Source organism: Thalassophryne amazonica, chromosome 12, assembly GCF_902500255.1.
Source record: "Thalassophryne amazonica chromosome 12, fThaAma1.1, whole genome shotgun sequence".
NCBI lineage: Eukaryota > Metazoa > Chordata > Actinopteri > Batrachoidiformes > Batrachoididae > Thalassophryne > Thalassophryne amazonica.
Window position 1 is genome coordinate 90,906,907 of NC_047114.1, and position 17,870 is coordinate 90,924,776.

The 17,870-nt window shown below is 42.9% G+C and overlaps 1 pseudogene; it reads left to right on the forward strand.

The window, feature by feature from the left end:
• Window positions 1-7,044: 7,044 nt before the first annotated feature.
• Window positions 7,045-17,557, forward strand: LOC117521309 (annotated as a pseudogene).
• Window positions 17,558-17,870: the final 313 nt, after the last annotated feature.

The following is a 17,870-nucleotide window of genomic DNA, read 5'->3' on the forward strand; positions in this document are numbered from 1 at the left end:
TTTTTCATTTATCAGCATTCTGTAGCACAGACCTGGAAATTGGGAAGTAGCTGGGGTTGCTTTATAAAGTGCTCGCCTCTCCTTCAGTCATTTAAAACAAATTAGTGAAGAGCGAATGAAGTGTCTAATTGTGGCCCAACGAGACCCCACTTTTTTTTTTTCCCTCTTTTTTTTTTGGGATTTCACCCTAAATTCGCTTATCAAGCAACCGCTGCTCTGAATTCTCAACGACACAATTATGGCCGGCGGTGTGGTAGGGCTGCTTAATGGGATCCTGGCCTCAGACCCCAGTGGGAACTTTCAGTGACTTTAATCTGGAGCCCTTTGAAAAGTTGTGCTGCGCTGTGCTGAAGAGCCCCGGGGGTTCCCTCTGACTCTCACCAAAGACATAATGGTGAATGGTAAAGTACTTCATTTAGAGTCGTCTCCCCGAGCCAGGATTTCCTGAGTAGGTACTGTGGCTGCCTTGACGAGAGCAATTGCACTTCGTCTGCAGTTTGTCTTCTCACTCTTTTAGACCACTAATCAATTAAACTAAGGCCTCACAATATAGCTTGTCATTTTGGTTGATGATGATAAAAAAAATTGCAATGTTGCACAAAGATTCTGAGCTGAAATATAATTTGCAGAATGACAACAAGTCGACCATTCTGATGGTTGTCAGCCAGATTTTGACTGGATGGTCTTTGTTCTTTGCTTGAATTGTCCAGCGTGTATTGCCACACAAACACAGGAGCAAGATCCCACCTGTAACTAAGCGACCCTTGATTTGATATGTAGAAAAAATACATTTTGCTCCAAGAAAATTATTTCAACCACGTTTCAAACTTGTTTAAAACTTATTCAAAACCATTTCATTGGTCGATGAAGGCTTTCAGACACCCAGGGAGGCAATGTCTGTGAAAAGCCAGTCCCCAAAATAAAAAATGCCTGGGATCACTTTGAAATCCAGAAAATTGTCTGGCCATGCACACACGACCATCAAAGTAGGTCAGTTTAATGAAGAATGACACAAAATTTAAGTCACACGGCTTTGATTATATCGATACCATATTTCTCTATGGCCCAAATTTGTGTGTTAGTCTGACAAAAAAAACCTAAAAAAACACACATAGCTAGATTGCCATTTTTTTTTCCAGGCAACACGTAAAATTACCTGAAAATCTGTAGTAAGAGTTTTCTAAGCAAAACTGCAACTCGGCACATAAATTCATTGCGCACAATGGAGGCTTCGATTTATGCCAATGTTAGCCTGTTACCATCAAGTTCTGTGACACTAGTGAGTTTTCATGATAATATTCGTCTGTTAGCACCACATTATGTGACACTAGTAAGTTTTCATTCTAATTTTAGCCTAACATTGTGTTATGTGACACTAGTGTGTCTTCAAGACACGTGAACGATTAAAAACGTTGCGAGTCACAGCTTTTTGGCATTCCCCCCGCTGAGGTCTTCAGCTACCTGATGCTACCTTCAGCTGTGTGTATTATTTAAAGCAGATTATAAATTCCATTGCTCACAATTACGGCTAACAACGTTAGGTGTAATAAGTATTTTTTTTAAGCACATAATCCCATTGCTCACAAAGGACGCACTCAACTCATGCTACCGTTAGCCTGTTAGCATCACGTTATGTGACACGTGAGCTTTCATGCTAATATTGGTCTGTTAGCATTGTGTTATGTGATGCTAGTAGGTTTTCAAGACAAGTGATTATTACATCCATTGCAAATCACTGCTTTAAGGTGCTTTGAGGTTCTCAGCTATGACTATTTTTTAAAAGCACATTATGGATGTTTCTCACAATTAAGGCAGTTGGTTTATGAGGGATGGTCCACGTCATCCTAGGGTCTACTGGTCCTAACTTCTTTATATTATTTGATGGTGTATATTACAACCCCAAACAGATTTTAAAGTTAATGTAACAGTTTCAAATAGCTAACAAACCAGGTTTGTTCAATTTACAAAAATAAAACACATTCTGTTGACATACACCATTAATCACCTTTACTTGTACTGCTGTCTATAAATCTGCGGAATTGAAAATCAAGAAATAATGGTAATTAGCCAATTTTATTTTTTTAATTGTCACACTTTTGCAAGCCTTTCATAAATGTAAAAACAACTTCAACATGCTCTCCTTAATAAGAGGGCCAGTGCACTCTAGGACTAGTGGGAAGTAACATTAGCTCATGCTAATGTTAGCTGTTATATCAGTGCATTCACATCACACCTAAGGATAAGATAGCACTAAGCCACTTATACAATTTATGTAAAAATTGTCACATTACTAAAATAAGGACACTTGCTCCAATACAGTGACAGCATTTACCAATTATGAACTGTCAGTGAGTGTGGCCTCTACAAGTTTAACACATCGCATCCAGATACACTTCTGATGTTCGAGTCCAGGAAGTCATTAAAAGCCTGGATTTTAGTCTTAATCCAAGACAATTGCACAGCCAGATACTGATTCATGACCTTCTCAAGTGCTGTAATCAGAACGTCCATTAATTCTGCGAGAGATCACAGTATCGGCTACAAAGTCAAGGTCAGTAAACCTTTCCTCAGCAACAAAAGAACACTATCCAGTACCCAGTCCATGCAAGCACCGAACAGTGCTGGTCAGAACAAGTACCTGAGGAACGCTACTGCCGTGGGAACAGGCCCACTGAATGGCATGATGGAAATACCCAATGTTCCAATACTTTTGGAGGGCACTGTATCTTGGCTATGTGCTTAGGGTCATTGTCCTGCTGAAAGATGAACCATCACCCCAGTCTGAGGTCAAACACGCTCTGGAGCAGGTTTTCATCCAGGATGTCTCTGTACATTGCTGCATTCATCTTTCCCTCAATCCTGACTAGTCTCCCAGTTCCTGCTGCTGACAAACATCCCCAAAGTATGATCCTGCCACCACCATGCTTCACTGTAGGGATGGTGCCTGGTTCCCTCCAAACATGATGCCTGGCATTCACGCCAAAGAGTTCAATCTTTGTCTCATCAGACCAGACAGTTTTCTTTCTCGTGGTCTGAGAGTCCTTCAGGTGCCTTTTGGCAAACTCCAGGTGGGCTGCCATGTGCCTTTTACTAAGGAGTGGCTTCAATCTGGCCACTCTACCATACAGGCCTGATTGGTGGATTGCCACAGAGATGGTTGTCTTTCTGGAAGGTTCTCCTCTCTCCACAGAGGAATGCTGGAGCTCTGGCAGAGTGACTATTGGGTTCTTGGTCACCTCCCTGACACACAGTTTAGACGGGCAGCCAACTCTAGGAAGAGTCCTGGTGGATCTGAACTTCTTCCATTTATGGATGATGGAGGCCACTGTGCTCACTGGGACCTTCAAAGCAGCAGAAATGTTTCTGTGCCCTTCCTCAGATTTGTGCCTCAAGACAATCCTGTCTCAGAGGTCTACAGACAATTCCTTTGACTGAATTTTCATGCACTGTCAGCTGTGGGACCTTATATGTAGACAGGTGTGTGTCTTTCCAAATCATGTCCAATCAACAGAATTCACCCCACGTGGACTCCAGTTAAGCTGTCGAAACATCTCAAGGATGATCAGTGGAAACAGGATGCACCTGAGCTCAGTTTGGAGCTTCATGACAAAGGCTATGAATAGTTATGTACACGTGGTTTCTTACCTTATTTATTTTTAATACATTTGCAAATGTCTTAAAAAAAACATCTTTTACACTGTCGTTATGGGGTATTGTGTACAGAATTTTGAGGAAAAAAATAATTTCATCCATTTTGCAATAAGGCTATAAAAACAAAATGTGGAAAAATTGAAGTGGTGTGAATATTTTCCGGCTGCACTGTAACTACCTACCTAGTCAGGTCAGGTATGGGAGACTTTCAGGATGTGAGAATCGACTATGTCTATCTATTGATCTATGTACCTATCAACTGCAGGCTAAAATTAATTATTTTACTTTGTAAAGTACCTTTCTAGTGAAGTTTCTGTGTAGGCTCTCAGTTGTCCAGGTGGTTTCCATAGTAGAGAAGCTTGAATCTTCGATCTTCGTCAAGCAACCCAGTCCAGTCGAAGATTCAAGCTTCTCTACTTTCTAGTGAAGCAAAATAATTCCTACTGTATTTGCTATGAATTGCTACAGTGGATCTGCATGTAGATTTTGCACACATTTTACATTAGATGCCCTTCCTGATACAGCTCCAGATGCACAAGGAGAAGGGGGTGGCCTCAAACCATGGACCTTCTTGTTGGGAGACAGGCTTGTGCCACCGTGATGCATTTAAGGGCATCGGTATATTTCGGGTAAACATCTGTTTTAAGACTCACGGTCACCGAGCCTCCTGAAATTGTGTGCAATATGACCCGCAATAGTTTTTTTTTTAAATAGACTCCACCAGAGGTGTATGCACTTGTGATGACCTCAGTTTCTATGTATCATGTTTGTATATACAGTCAGACCCATAAGTTTTTGGACACTGATGTCTTTGTGCATTACCACAACAGAGGTGAAACGAAACAAGATGTACCTGTACAGTAGTGTCGACTTTTAGCTAAATTCAAAATGACAAAAAAATACTGTAGCCATTTTTATGTACAGTCCCTCCGTTTTCAGAGCCCATAAGTAAGTGGACAAAAATAAATAAATCAGTTCTCAATGTAAGTATTAAATCATTACATTCACAGCTAGTTGGCATCCTGTCCAGGGGGAGTGTTGACTTTCAGTCCGCTTCATGCTCTGGAATCCAGGTATACGCACCGATCTCAATGGGTCTCAGGGTCTACATAGGCTTTACTTAGCCAACAGAAGAGTGTAGCCCAGGTTTCATGTGGCCTTAGCTGTTGCTATCCAGAGTACAGGGCATTTAAGTAAAGTGGTGGATGCAGAGTTATATGGCACCGTCACATGCTGCCAGACCTGAGTTGGTGGTAGATTAGTATCTTATCCCACTAGGGAGAAGAAGAGCTGGTCTACTGGTATGTAGACCTGGGTTTTTTCCCCCAGTCACACGGCCTGTTTGTGTCCTTGGTCAACACACTTCATTTGCATTGTCTCAGTCCACCCAGCTGGAAATGGGTGTCTGCCTTGGCTGGGAAAGTAATCTGTGATGCACTGACGTCCTGTCTGTCCGGGGGGGTCATAGATGGTGTCCCAATTCAGGGGCTTCACCTTCACTGCAGTCATCAGCCTGATACGTCATAAGCAGCACAACTAGGCTGTCTCACCTCGAAGGCTCTTTGGAATGCAGCTGACGAATGCATCCTTTTTCCCCTGAAAACAACGGACGCAATCTGTTTCCTTTCGGGTCCAAACAATCACATGAGTCATTGTGCAGTTTTTTTCCCCCAAAGATAAAAACAGAAACTTTTGAGCTTCATATGTTACTGGCATGGAAGATCATCTCTTGATTGATTCCCTGATGGGGTGGTGGACGTGGAGATGACTGAACAGGTCCAGTCTTGATGCACACTGTTTCTTACAGACGTAGTTGGTGCTGGAAGCTTCTGATGGTCAGGATCTTACTTTTTCTCCTTCCTCTTTCTCCTCTCTGTTGTTCGTCGGCATTTATAGAAGACTTCTACACCCGTGTGGATCATTGTTCACCAGCTGTGTTGGTCCGTCGCTTGTTCTTCCCAGGTCTGCCAGTCGATGGAGCGGCTCAGAGGTTTGCTCTTCAGGAAGTCCTTCTCACATTTCTTCTGCTCTCCTCTGGACCATTTTCCTTCGCTTAGCTGAGAGTAGAAGATCTGCTTGGGAAGTTGGCTGTCATCCAGCCTAATGACTTGACCCATTCACAGAGACTGGTTGTTGATGATGGCACACCCAATGATCTGAAGCTTTGCTTCAACCAGGACACTGATTTTGGTGCAGTAGTCTTCCCACTTGATGCAGAGGATACCCCTCAGGTAGCATTGGTGGACTCACTCTAGGGCAGGGGTATTCAACTCATTCCAGCAAGGGGCGAGAAGGTGCAGGTTTTCTTCGTAACCACCCACTCCTCCAGATGATTTCACTGATTAACATCACTTTGAGCAGATGGAATCAGTTAATCAGTGAAATCACCTGGAGGAGTGGGTGGTCGCAAAGAAATCCTGCACCCTCTCAGCCTTTTCTGGAATGAGTTGAATACACCTGTTCTAGGGTCTTCAGTTGGCGAAGGTAGGTGGTCCAGATCCCACAGCATTGTTGGCATGACGACAGCTTTGTAGACCAGGATTTTCATCTCATGTCGAAGCTCTCTGTTGGTGAAGGTGGCTGAAGGTAAGCACTATTTGTAAGTAAGGCATAAATAAGGACTAAATGATTACTAAACTACAGGTTGCACTCACCACGCAAGCTTGCCGCATGCTTTTGTCAAGGTTGTATGGCAACAGGGGTTATGGGTGAGAAAAGCTATTGATGCAACAGAACAATGCTCCGTGGGTCAGAATGGTTTGTTCTGGCCTATGATGATTCTGAAGGCTAGACCTTCGTAGGGCACAACCTTAGAAGGATGCCACCCCTGAACTAGGATGTGCCCATAGACTCTTATACACTTTATGCTGCAGAACCAAACAACCGGAGATTTAGGGTCACTTCAACCAATAATGTAAATGTAACCGTAAGCACCAGCTTCAGTGTGCCTCGGGGCCTCTATCAGATTGACTTTCCTCTAATTAATATGACCAATAAACTGTTTCTGCCATTCCTTAATTGCTGTGTGTTGATGTATTTTGGACACTTTGATAAAATTGTTAAGCAGTCGAAGTTTATTTGTGCTCAAATTCAAGAGGAAGATATGCTAAATCTGCAGAGTAACAAACCGAGCAGTCAGTAAACTTTAGTAAAGTTTATTCTGGGTAATCCTCCAACCACAAAGGTTATCTGATCCATCTTGTCAAAGAACAAGAACAGCTTATTCTGTGCTGCTGTTAAGACTCCTCGTCTTTTGAACTGCTTGTGGGAATAGTATTTCTTTCATTTTTTTTCTTCCTGGCTTGTTGTTGCCCATAATCAGCACTAATGTGCCTGAGGACAAAGTCCATCTCTCTCATCGCTGGCTACTGCTCATCATTAATGCAGAAAATAATGGCTTCACCAGAGGTCATCGACGGGAGGAACGAGGCCCGAGGACGTGTACTCTCCGAGCAAGAATGCACGCTCCTGGAGCCTGTAGACTGAGTGCAATGTTTGCGTGCACACAAACAGCTTACAGGCCAAAACACATACAAAACTCGATTACCATGAACAATCAAAGATATATATCTTTTTTTTTTTTTTTTTACGTGCACACATTGCTTCCTGCACTGGCCTGTAATGCACTTGGGAAAAACATTTATCCTATTATGCATTTCTAAAGGCAGCAGCATTCTGTTTGGATTGGTCATAATGTGGACCACTGAAAAGGTGGATGTGGGGAATTAGGTCAGAGATCGTCATACTCATCTTGACTCATCAGGTGTGGCAGTGACATCAGCAGGCAGCTTGGAATTGATTTATTCCAATTTCTGTGTGTATTAATACAAAACAACAGTGAATGATGTACTGTAGCTCAAAGATAGATGTTATTGGGACAACTCCCAGTCATGTTTAATACCTGTCCAGTCTGACATTTGTCACAGCAGTCATTTGACCCACGATCAAACATAAATCAAATCTATGACTGCATGTGGAAAATCTGTCAAGCAAAAATACATAAATCAGATTTGCATGTTCACTCATTCTCAGAAAGCATATGTGAAAAAAAAGAGATTCAGGTTACTTCAACCAGCATGTGAACGCAGCCATATGTGAATGGCCCCAAATTGTGCTCTGGTTGCTTTCGGGATGTGGGATTTTACTGTATATCTGTCTGGTTTATTTTCCAAAATGACCTAGTGTGATTCTGTAGCGTGGTAGATTATTTAACCAATTATTTAAATGTAAACATAAGAAGTGACCCAAATTTCTTCTAGTATAAATAATATCTAAATTAATATAATATCACACTCAGCACATTCACACAACTCAGAAAAGGCCATGTATGTGTCACAATGTAGACAAAAGATTGAGAACCAGGTCACTTCAATCAGTAATGTGAACATAACCATAAACAATAGGCCCCAAATTTAATTCCTATGACTTTTTTTAAATGATTATATGAAGCCATAAAATGTTTTTTTTTTTTTTTTTGTCATTGTCATTATTTTGTTCCATAGTATCAAGTAAGACGCATTATCTTATAGTTGCAATATGTTTAAAATTCGACTTTTGTATAAAAAATTGATTATTTTTCAACCATGTGGGTGGCTTGTCACATAGGGAAAACTCCACTTCCAGGGTTCCCTTGAGAGTCAAGGTCACTGCTAGCTGCATAATGCTAGTATTAACTTCACGGACCTTATCTTTAACTGAAAAAAACAGAACAAAAGAACAAGAAAAAATAATATAAAATGGACACAGAAAGACAGAAACGGACACAACTATCAAACAGAGATTGACCAGAGATTCCAAAGGTAAAAGAGGATAAAATCTAAACATATTTCACAGGAAACATTTTTGCTGTATTTCTGTCAGGAAGGTAAAACAAACGCACTTTTTATTAGCTGCCAGTACTAGCGCATTTTTCGCACCGCTTCCAGAAGTGTGGTAAGTGTTATTCCCCAGTGAAAGAACACGGCGTTCTTCTCAGAAGTGGCAGTCAGATTTAAAAGCTAATTATAGGCCAATCTCCAACCTCCTTTTCTCTCAAAGATTCTGAGAGGGTAGTTGTAAAACAGCTAACTGATCACCTGCAGGAATGGTCTATTTGAAGAGTTTCAGTCAGGTTTTAGAATTCATCATAGTACAGAAACAGCATTAGTGAAGGTTACAAATGATCTTCTTATGGCTTCGGACAGTGGACTTATCTCTGTGCTGTTCTGTTGGACCTCAGTGCTGCTTTTGATACTGTTGACCATAAATTTTATTACAGAGATTAGAGCATGTCATAGGTATTAAAGGCATTGCGCTGCGGTGGTTTGAATCATATTTGTCTAATAGATTACAGTTTGTTCATGTAAATGGGGAATCTTCTTCACAGACTAAAGTTAATTATGGAGTTCCACAAGGTTCTGTGCTAGGACCAATTTTATTCACTTTATACATGCTTCCCTTGGGCTATTATTAGACGGTATTGCTTAAATTTTCATTGTTACGCAGATGATACCCAGCTTTATCTATCCATGAAGCCAGAGGATACGCACCAATTAGCTAAACTGCAGGATTGTCTTACAGACATAAAGACATGGATGACCTCTAATTTCCTGCTTTTAAACTCAGATAAAACTGGAGTTATTGTACTTGGCCCCACAAATCTTAGAAGCATGGTGTCTAACCAGATCGTTACTCTGGATGGCATTTCCCTGATCTCTAGTAATACTGTGAGAAATCTTGGAGTTATTTTTGATCAGGATATGTCATTCAAAGCGCATATTAAACAAATATGTAGGACTGCCTTTTTGCATTTACGCAATATCTCTAAAATCAGAAAGGTCTTGTCTCAGAGTGATGCTGAAAAACTAATTCATGCATTATTTCCTCTAGGCTGGACTATTGTAATTCATTATTATCAGGTTGTCCTAAAAGTTCCCTAAAAAGCCTTCAGTTGGTTCAGAATGCTGCAGCTATATACTGACGGGGACTAGCAGGAGAGAGCATATCTCACCCATGTTGGCCTCCTTCATTGGCTTCCTGTTAATGCTAGAATAGAATTTAAAATTCTTCTTCTTACTTATAAGGTTTTGAATAATCAGGTCCCATCTTCTTAGGGACCTCATAGTACCATATTGAGCGCTTCGCTCTCAGACTGCGGGCTTACTTGTAGTTCCTAGGGTTTGTAAGAGTAGAATGGGAGGCAGAGCCTTCAGCTTCAATATAATAAAAATAATGATAGTATTAACAGTGTGTATATGATAACAAGAACCTTAACAATTATAAATACATTAAGACAGTACATTAACATAAACTAATTATGTAGATCAAGCAGATTGTCATTCTACATATGATGAATATCTCTGTCTTTTTATCTGCTTAAGTCACTCTTGGGCTTCTTAAAGTCCTCCTTCCTACTCTTACCAGTTTGGCACCTTAGGAGCTCTCTTAAGGCCTAAAGGCTCCCTGACACGTGCACAACTTTGATGCATGCAGTGTATCATGCAGGAGTAAACTTGTGGCACGTGCAATTGCGCAAAGAGAATTTTGAAATGTTAAAAAACTTTGATGCATAAATATCCTGTAACAGATGTGAAATGGTAGTGAACGTTGCGCGATCTACTCGCCAACATTACGTGCAGCTCATCGAGTTGAGTAAAGAAGAAGTGAACAGAGCGAGTGGTTGCGTCAGCGCACCGCATCGGCGCTTGTCTGAACGATTATAACGAGATGTTAAATCTGTCACAAACATACTTTTACAGCTGCACACAAGAAGGAAAGAAGGAAGAAAAAGAAGGAAAAAAGCTGTTTTACCAAGCCATTACAATGGAAACATGACAAATAATTACCTTTTTAAACGGCTCCAAATGCTTTCTCCCACCTCGTTCAGAGCGCATGCGAGAAAAGCAGCAGCTGGAGTGGTCCTCTGTGATTAGAGGAGTTATCAACAGCTAACTCAGACAGAAAATGATTAATCCGCTACAAAATAATTATTTTATATATGCAGCATCCAGTGCACAACGCAGTCAGTGGAACAAAGCACGGTGTCCAGCTAGGAGCACAGCGGGTGGGATCATCACGACGATGTGAGTGGATCAAAGTCGTGCAAGTGTCAGGGCACCTTAAGGTGCTTTGTGAACAACTTTCATCTTACCAAGGGAAAATTCTAAGAATTGTCTAAGAATTTGAGGAATTCTAAGCTTTTTCTTACAATAACATCACTAGGAGCTTTTTTTATTATTATTATTATTTTTGAGCCTTAGGCTGCTTTGTGGATATGGGCCCTGGACCTCTGGCCTCATACAAATGTATCTCCAGACACCTTATGATACCATAAGTTCTTCACAGGCATCTGTTGATCTCAAAGACTGAGGACCCAGAGACATGAACTGCATAGATAAGGGAACCACTCTTAAGTTCAACACTTTTACCGCAAGCAGATACACTTCTGATACAGATCTTTTGATACAGGACAATCGCAAACACCTACATGCCAACTAATTACTTAGCTTTTCGAGGGTAATCAGGGCATCCATTGATTCCACAAAGATCACAGCATCATACATAAAGTGAATGTGAATGTTTTCTCTCTGACAAGGGCACCCAAATTGCTGGACTCCACAGCCCTACCAACACCCAATCCACGTATGCATTGAACAGAGTAGGAACCAGAACATGTCCCTGATGAACTCCATCATTCATTGGGGAAAAATATCACAAAATTAATAGTTAACACAAAGTTCCAAGTAATTGTCAAAGCCGTTGAATTATCTGTTGCAAATGAGATGTTTGTGTTATGTGTCGACGCGGGTTGAGGAGCGGACCTGCGTCAGACGGAACCCAGCGCTACAAATAACCAGAAAAGCGGTTCCAAAAACAATATATTTATTTCACCCACTGGTGCATAAAAAGTGTAAAAACAGAAATAGCGTCCTTCTGGTGGAGTGAAGGCTGGCACGCTCTCCATCGCCCAAAAGGATCAAAGTCCGGCGCTCCTGGACCCACTACCACCGCCAAACACCCCCCAGGTGGACACGACAAACCGACTCTCGGCGAAGCATAGAAGAGGTGAGGTAAGTTAGCAGTTACAACTAATATCCTTCAAAAGACACACCTATCAGCAACACATACAGGTCTGTATTTTAAGCTTTATGCAAATAAGCAGCTTCTCACAACAGGTGGAGGACCACTTGTCCGCATGCCACAGCAGTGAGAAGCGAGCTGCACAATCCTCATCACAATTCAAGTTTACTGCGTAACAAAATACCAAGTTACTATCAACAATTAGTCAACACTTAATCACCTTTGATGTGTGCTGACAGCATGTGTCCCTCACCCTTCCTTGCTTCACGGGCTCGATGTGTCAAACCCAGGCGCGGTCCTCAGCGTCTCACAAACGAACATCACAAGGTCGAGTTCCCGGCAGTTCTGCTTGAATCACACATGACTTAAATGCAGAACGCCATCCAATTATCTGCTTCAGCTGAAAGTCTTTAATGTTGCATGTGAGCACCATTCACAGGTGCTACACATGATGTTGATGAGGGTGAAGGATTCTTCAGCCAGCACCTTCTCCACAGACAAATCAGTTCTCATGCCACCTGGAGAGCAAAGAAAAGAAAGAACACCAAAATATCCAGCCACACCCCCCAACACACAACAGTACCCCCCCTTTAACGGGAAGCCTCCCGGCGACCGAACAAACCCCGAGAAGGAGCACCTCCCTCCGGGGTCCTCATCAGGAAGCAGACAGCACCACGCTCCCAAGGTCCACCACAGACAGCAGGACAGGGCAACGCAGCTGGAAGGCCGGCTGGCATCAACAAAAGCCCCAAAACATTCCCCAGTACAGTCCAACACACAGGAAAAAACACAAAACCCACCCAAAACCTCCCCAGGGGACCGTCCCATCAAACCCCGGGAAGAAAAGAAAAACTCCCAAACACAAAAACCCAACACAGCCCCACAAACACAATACAAACATAAATGCATAAAAGAAAAATAACAAACCCCCCAAGAACGACCTGCAGAGCCCCCCCCCCCAGAAGGCCTTCACCGCCAGTTCCAGGAGGAACAGCCAGAACCAGAATCCCACAAAGGTCCCCAGGTATACATGGAGCAAACGGCGCCCCCCAGAGGACCGTACCATCAACCGCAGGAGGTACCCACCCCGGAACCCCAGACCCGGCCACACTTGGCTAGTTGGCCCCAAGCCAATTCCCCCCCAGAGGACTGTCCCATCAACCCTGGAGGTGGAACCCGGAAGGAAACAGAACAAAATCAAAATTCAACCCCCGGAGGACTACCAAAAACAACCCCGGGGGGATATAAAACGACCGTAAACCCTGTTACCCTCCCCGGCACCCCGAAAGACCCCAGGTCCCTCACAGAGCCCCTCGGCGGCTCAATTTTGGCGAACGGCTCAAAACATTAAGCCGGGGAAGGGAACAGGAAAAACTAACCCAGCCCCAACCCCAAGGCGCAGCGGAGAACCGGAAATACGTCCGGTGCCCCAACTCGACCATACCCCAGCCTCTCGGGAGGGGTGGAACTACCGAAATGGCGAACGGCAACAGATCGGCCCACCCCTCCGACTGAGGTATGTCTCCGCTGCACCACACCCCGGCAACACCAATGACGGACGGTACAAAGGCTCACCGAGGCTGGAGTGGAACCGGGCCCTAACCAAACCAAGAAAAACGCCCCTAACACCCCCCCCCCCCCAGGTGCAGAGGTCTTCTGAGAACGCTCAGCGTGACCAACCTGCACCACCCCACAACCCACAAGACAAACGGTCTTGGGGCAAGTGAGGTTGGGGTTAGGGATGTAGGGAAATAAAACACAACAAAATAAAACGACCCAACAACCCAAACAGAAAATACCTAAAAACACATAAAAATTAACAATTAAGTGAGCCCAGACGGGCTTCTATCTGCCTAATAATTCACTCCACCAGACACGCCTCTGACTCCCCAAACAAATTATAACCCCTATTTAAAGAAAACAAAACATTAACCCGTACTAGATTTTTTTTTTTTTTTTTTTTTTTTTTATGTGTTATTTTGCCTGTCCCAGAACACCTGGAGATACGTCACCATTATTTTTCTTGACGTTTATATGTCGGGGCAATACAGTAATCTCTGCTCGTCCGAACTGCATGGGCTCGTCAACAGGAGGAGCCAGTGGTCCCATCGGAGGAGCCTCAGTGGGGCGAAGAAGAGGCGGCCCAGATCTGTGTCGGGGAAAGCCCCGAGACGAAAAAACCCGCTCTGATGGGCGTCCTCTCTCGCGTCCACGCTCCTTCATCCGATCATCTAGACGAATCACCAACGATATTAGCTCATCTAAATCGTTTGGCTCGTCACTGACTGCCAGCTCGTCTTTTAATGACTCATTTAACCCATCTACAAACACGCCTCGTAAAGCTGCGGCATTCCAACCTGACTGAGCAGAAAAAATCCGAAAGTCCACGGAATACTCCGCCGCACTCCGCCTTCCCTGTCTGAGATTCAGCAACCGTTGAGCAACGGTATTCGTTTTCACCGGATGGTCAAAAACCAGTCGGAATTCCCGGGAGAAAGCCTTAAAGGATCCTAACAATGGCGAGTTGTTACTCCACAACGCTGTGACCCAAACTAAGGCGTCACCTCGGAGCAAATTTGTCACATATGACACACGACTCCTATCAGAAGAGAAGGAAGCCGGTCGCTGAGCAAAAACCAGAGAACATTGCATCAAAAACGAAGCACAGGCTTCGACGTCTCCCGCATAAGGCTCCGGATGACAAATAATTGGTTCGGACGCCGAATCTCTGGGTGACAGAGTTATCTGCACCGGTATCGATGATGCCGCAGCTGGAGCAGCAGGAAGCGGAACAGCTTGTGCTGCGAGCTCCGTAACACGGGCGTCTGTTTGTTTAATTTGGTTTGCGAGATGCTGTAATTGCTCCCATATTTTCTCCAAGTGTTCTTGAACTTTTTCGGCAAAAGGAACCGCCTCTGCCGCTGGGTCCATTATGGAATGGACAGGAACCTACTGTTATGTGTCGACGCGGGTTGAGGAGCGGACCTGCTCAGACGGAACCCAGCACTACAAATAACCAGAAAAGCGGTTCCAAAAACAATATATTTATTTCACCCACTGGTGCATAAAAAGTGTAAAAACAGAAATAGCGTCCTTCTGGTGGAGTGAAGGCTGGCACGCTCTCCAGCGCCCAAAAGGATCGAAGCCCGGTGCTCCTGGACCCACTACCACCGCCAAACACCCCTCAGGTGGACACAACAAACCGACTCTCTGCGAAGCATAGAAGAGGTGAGGTAAGTTAGCAGTTACAACTAATATCCTTCAAAAGACACACACTATCAGCAACACATACAGGTCTGTATTTTAAGCTTTATGCAAATAAGCAGCTTCTCACAACAGGTGGAGGACCACTTGTCCGCATGCCACAGCAGTGAGAAGCGAGCTGCACAATCCTCATCACAATTCAAGTTTACTGCGTAACAAAATACCAAGTTACTATCAACAATTAGTCAAACACTTAATTACCTTTGATGTGTGCTGACAGCATGTGTCCCTCACCCTTCCTTGCTTCACGGGCTCGATGTGTCAAACCCAGGCGCAGTCCTCAGCATCTCACAAACGAACATCACAAGGTCGAGTTCCCGGCAATTCTGCTTGAATCACACATGACTTAAATGCAGAACGCCATCCAATTATCTGCTTCAGCTGAAAGTCTTTAAGGTTGCATGTGAGCACCATTCACAGGTGCTACACATGATGTTGATGAGGGTGAAGGATTCTTCAGCCAGCACCTTCTCCACAGACAAATCAGTTCTCATGCCACTGGAGAGCAAAGAAAAGAAAAGAACACCAAAATATCCAGCCACACCCCCCAACACACAACAGTTTGAAAATCAGGACTGAGTCAGTTAGTGTCCAGATGATGCTTGCATGTTAAAGGTATTTTAAACATTATATGTGTGCTTTTTAAAAAATTGTAAATGATTTAACAAGATTTAACATAATTTTGGTACATTTTTTGTTATATTGTAGCGATACACTCAAAGCAACGGGCGCAGGCCGTTTGGCATCTCTGCTTTAATTGTTGGTTTTGATTACGATGGGACTCCAAGGCTCTATCAGACTGACCCCTCAGGAACCTACCACGCCTGGAAGGTCAGTCAGTCTGTTCTTTGTTGTGTTCTGGTTTTAATGATATTAGCACACAAAGTATTTTGACAGTAGATGGTGATTAATAATACTGTGTATGTCATTTATGTTACAATGGTGATTCAGGCTAATGCAATCGGCCGAAGTGCAAGACCGTGAGAGAGTTCCTGGAGAAGAACTACACACAGACGAAGCCATTGCTGGAGACAACGAGGCAATAAAGTTGGCCATCAAAGCTCTGCTCGAGGTAACGTCAAGTTTAGAGTCTGCACCAAAAACAACAAAAAAGTACAAGATATTTTCAGTATAAAATGGACACTTAAATTTACACAATGTGATTTTCATCAGCTTGGAGAAGTGGTTAAAGGTGAGGAGTGGCTTTGAATGCAGGATCATAGGTTTGATCCCCAACTGGGCTGAAAATGTGAAGGAAACCTCACAAATGTCAGGAAAACTCCTGGAAATGCTCTGGAGATGTCCTGGAAAATTATTTCTTAAAAAGAGGGGGAACCCTGTCCTGCCATGTACACATTCATTTCCATTCAGTCCGCCCTGTGCCAATGACATATCACAGCTCAGTCCCACAGGCTACACAGGGAGCCATACCCCTTCATGGTGCTTGGTGCGTACGGGTCAGGATGTGGTTGGCTCTGGCAGTAACAGTACAGTAGAGCTTTCATGTATATGCAGATGTTTCAAAAAAAGACAGTGTATTCACAGCGCTTCACTTTTTCCTTTTTTTTTATGTTAGTCTTATTCCAAAATGAATGAAATATATTTTTCCCCTCAAAATTCTACACACAACCCCATAATGACAGTGTGGAAAAAGTTTTTTGTTTTTTTTTTAAGCTTTTTTGCAAATTTATATATAAAAAAACACTTGACCCTGGATTATCTACTCCTTTAAGCAACAGTTGGGTCATTGTGTTCCAAGATTCTTGAAATAGAGCAATATCTCCACCTGGTGGGCATTTACCAATAATGCAGGTACAATAGAATTTTGCCAAGACCTGCAATGGCAGATTGGTGATTAGCACTATTGCGTCACACCAAGAATGTTCTGGGATCGCTTCGCACTTGGTCCTTTCTGTTTGGGTCCTTATTGTGTGGGTTCTGTTTGGTCCTTATTACACACTGCAGAGGTTTTGAGTGTTGATTTATTTAGTTATTGATCACATATTTGTTGTGTTACAGGTTGTCCAATCGGGAGGAAAAAATATCGAACTTGCTGTGATCAGACGGGACCAGCCGCTAAAGGTAACCTTGCTGCAGATCTTTTATGGATGCGTGCGATGGCTGACACTGACTTTTCTTTTACGGCTTTTTGTAGATTTTGGAATCAAAAGAAATTGAGAGTCTGGTGGCTGAGATTGAGAAGGAAAAAGAAGAGGAGGCAGAGAAGAAAAAGCAGAAAAAAACCACCTGATGCTGCTCATCCACACGGTTTTTCTTTATTGCACTTGGAAGACATTTTTTGGGTTGCAGATTACTAAGTGACAGAGTTTTCAGATCGCCTACTTGATTTCATTGTAAGACCTGGACCCTAACTTCAGATCTGTTTATTTACATTTGCCTGTGCTCACAGAGAATGTCCAGTCAAATCCTTCTAGGTGTTACCTGACGTGCTTGAGAACATGGATAGATCTCAGGTTAAGAGTTGAGGTCTTCAATGATGAGATGTTTTTGTATATCATTTACCAAACTGCTCTGATTGACACAAATCTCAAACGTTGAAATAAAGGTTTTTAACATTTTGAATCGTAATTGAAGAACGAGCTCAGTGTAAACTGATGTCTTCTCATTCTAAGAGGTCCATAAGGTGGTGAAGGTTTGTGATTCTTAATATTATTATTATTATTTTCCCCCAAGCATTCAACATGTGCTTTCATGTAAATTGTTGACCTTTTTACTCAAGGGGTTTAATGACAATATAACCATTTAGGAATTCCCTTGAAATTGGACAAACTAAACACAATGATTGCAGTGAAGACAAATCATCACTTTTGCAGCCAGTTTGCGTTTGATGAGTTGGTGGATGGATGCATGAGTTCTCAAAAACTGATCGTGCAAGA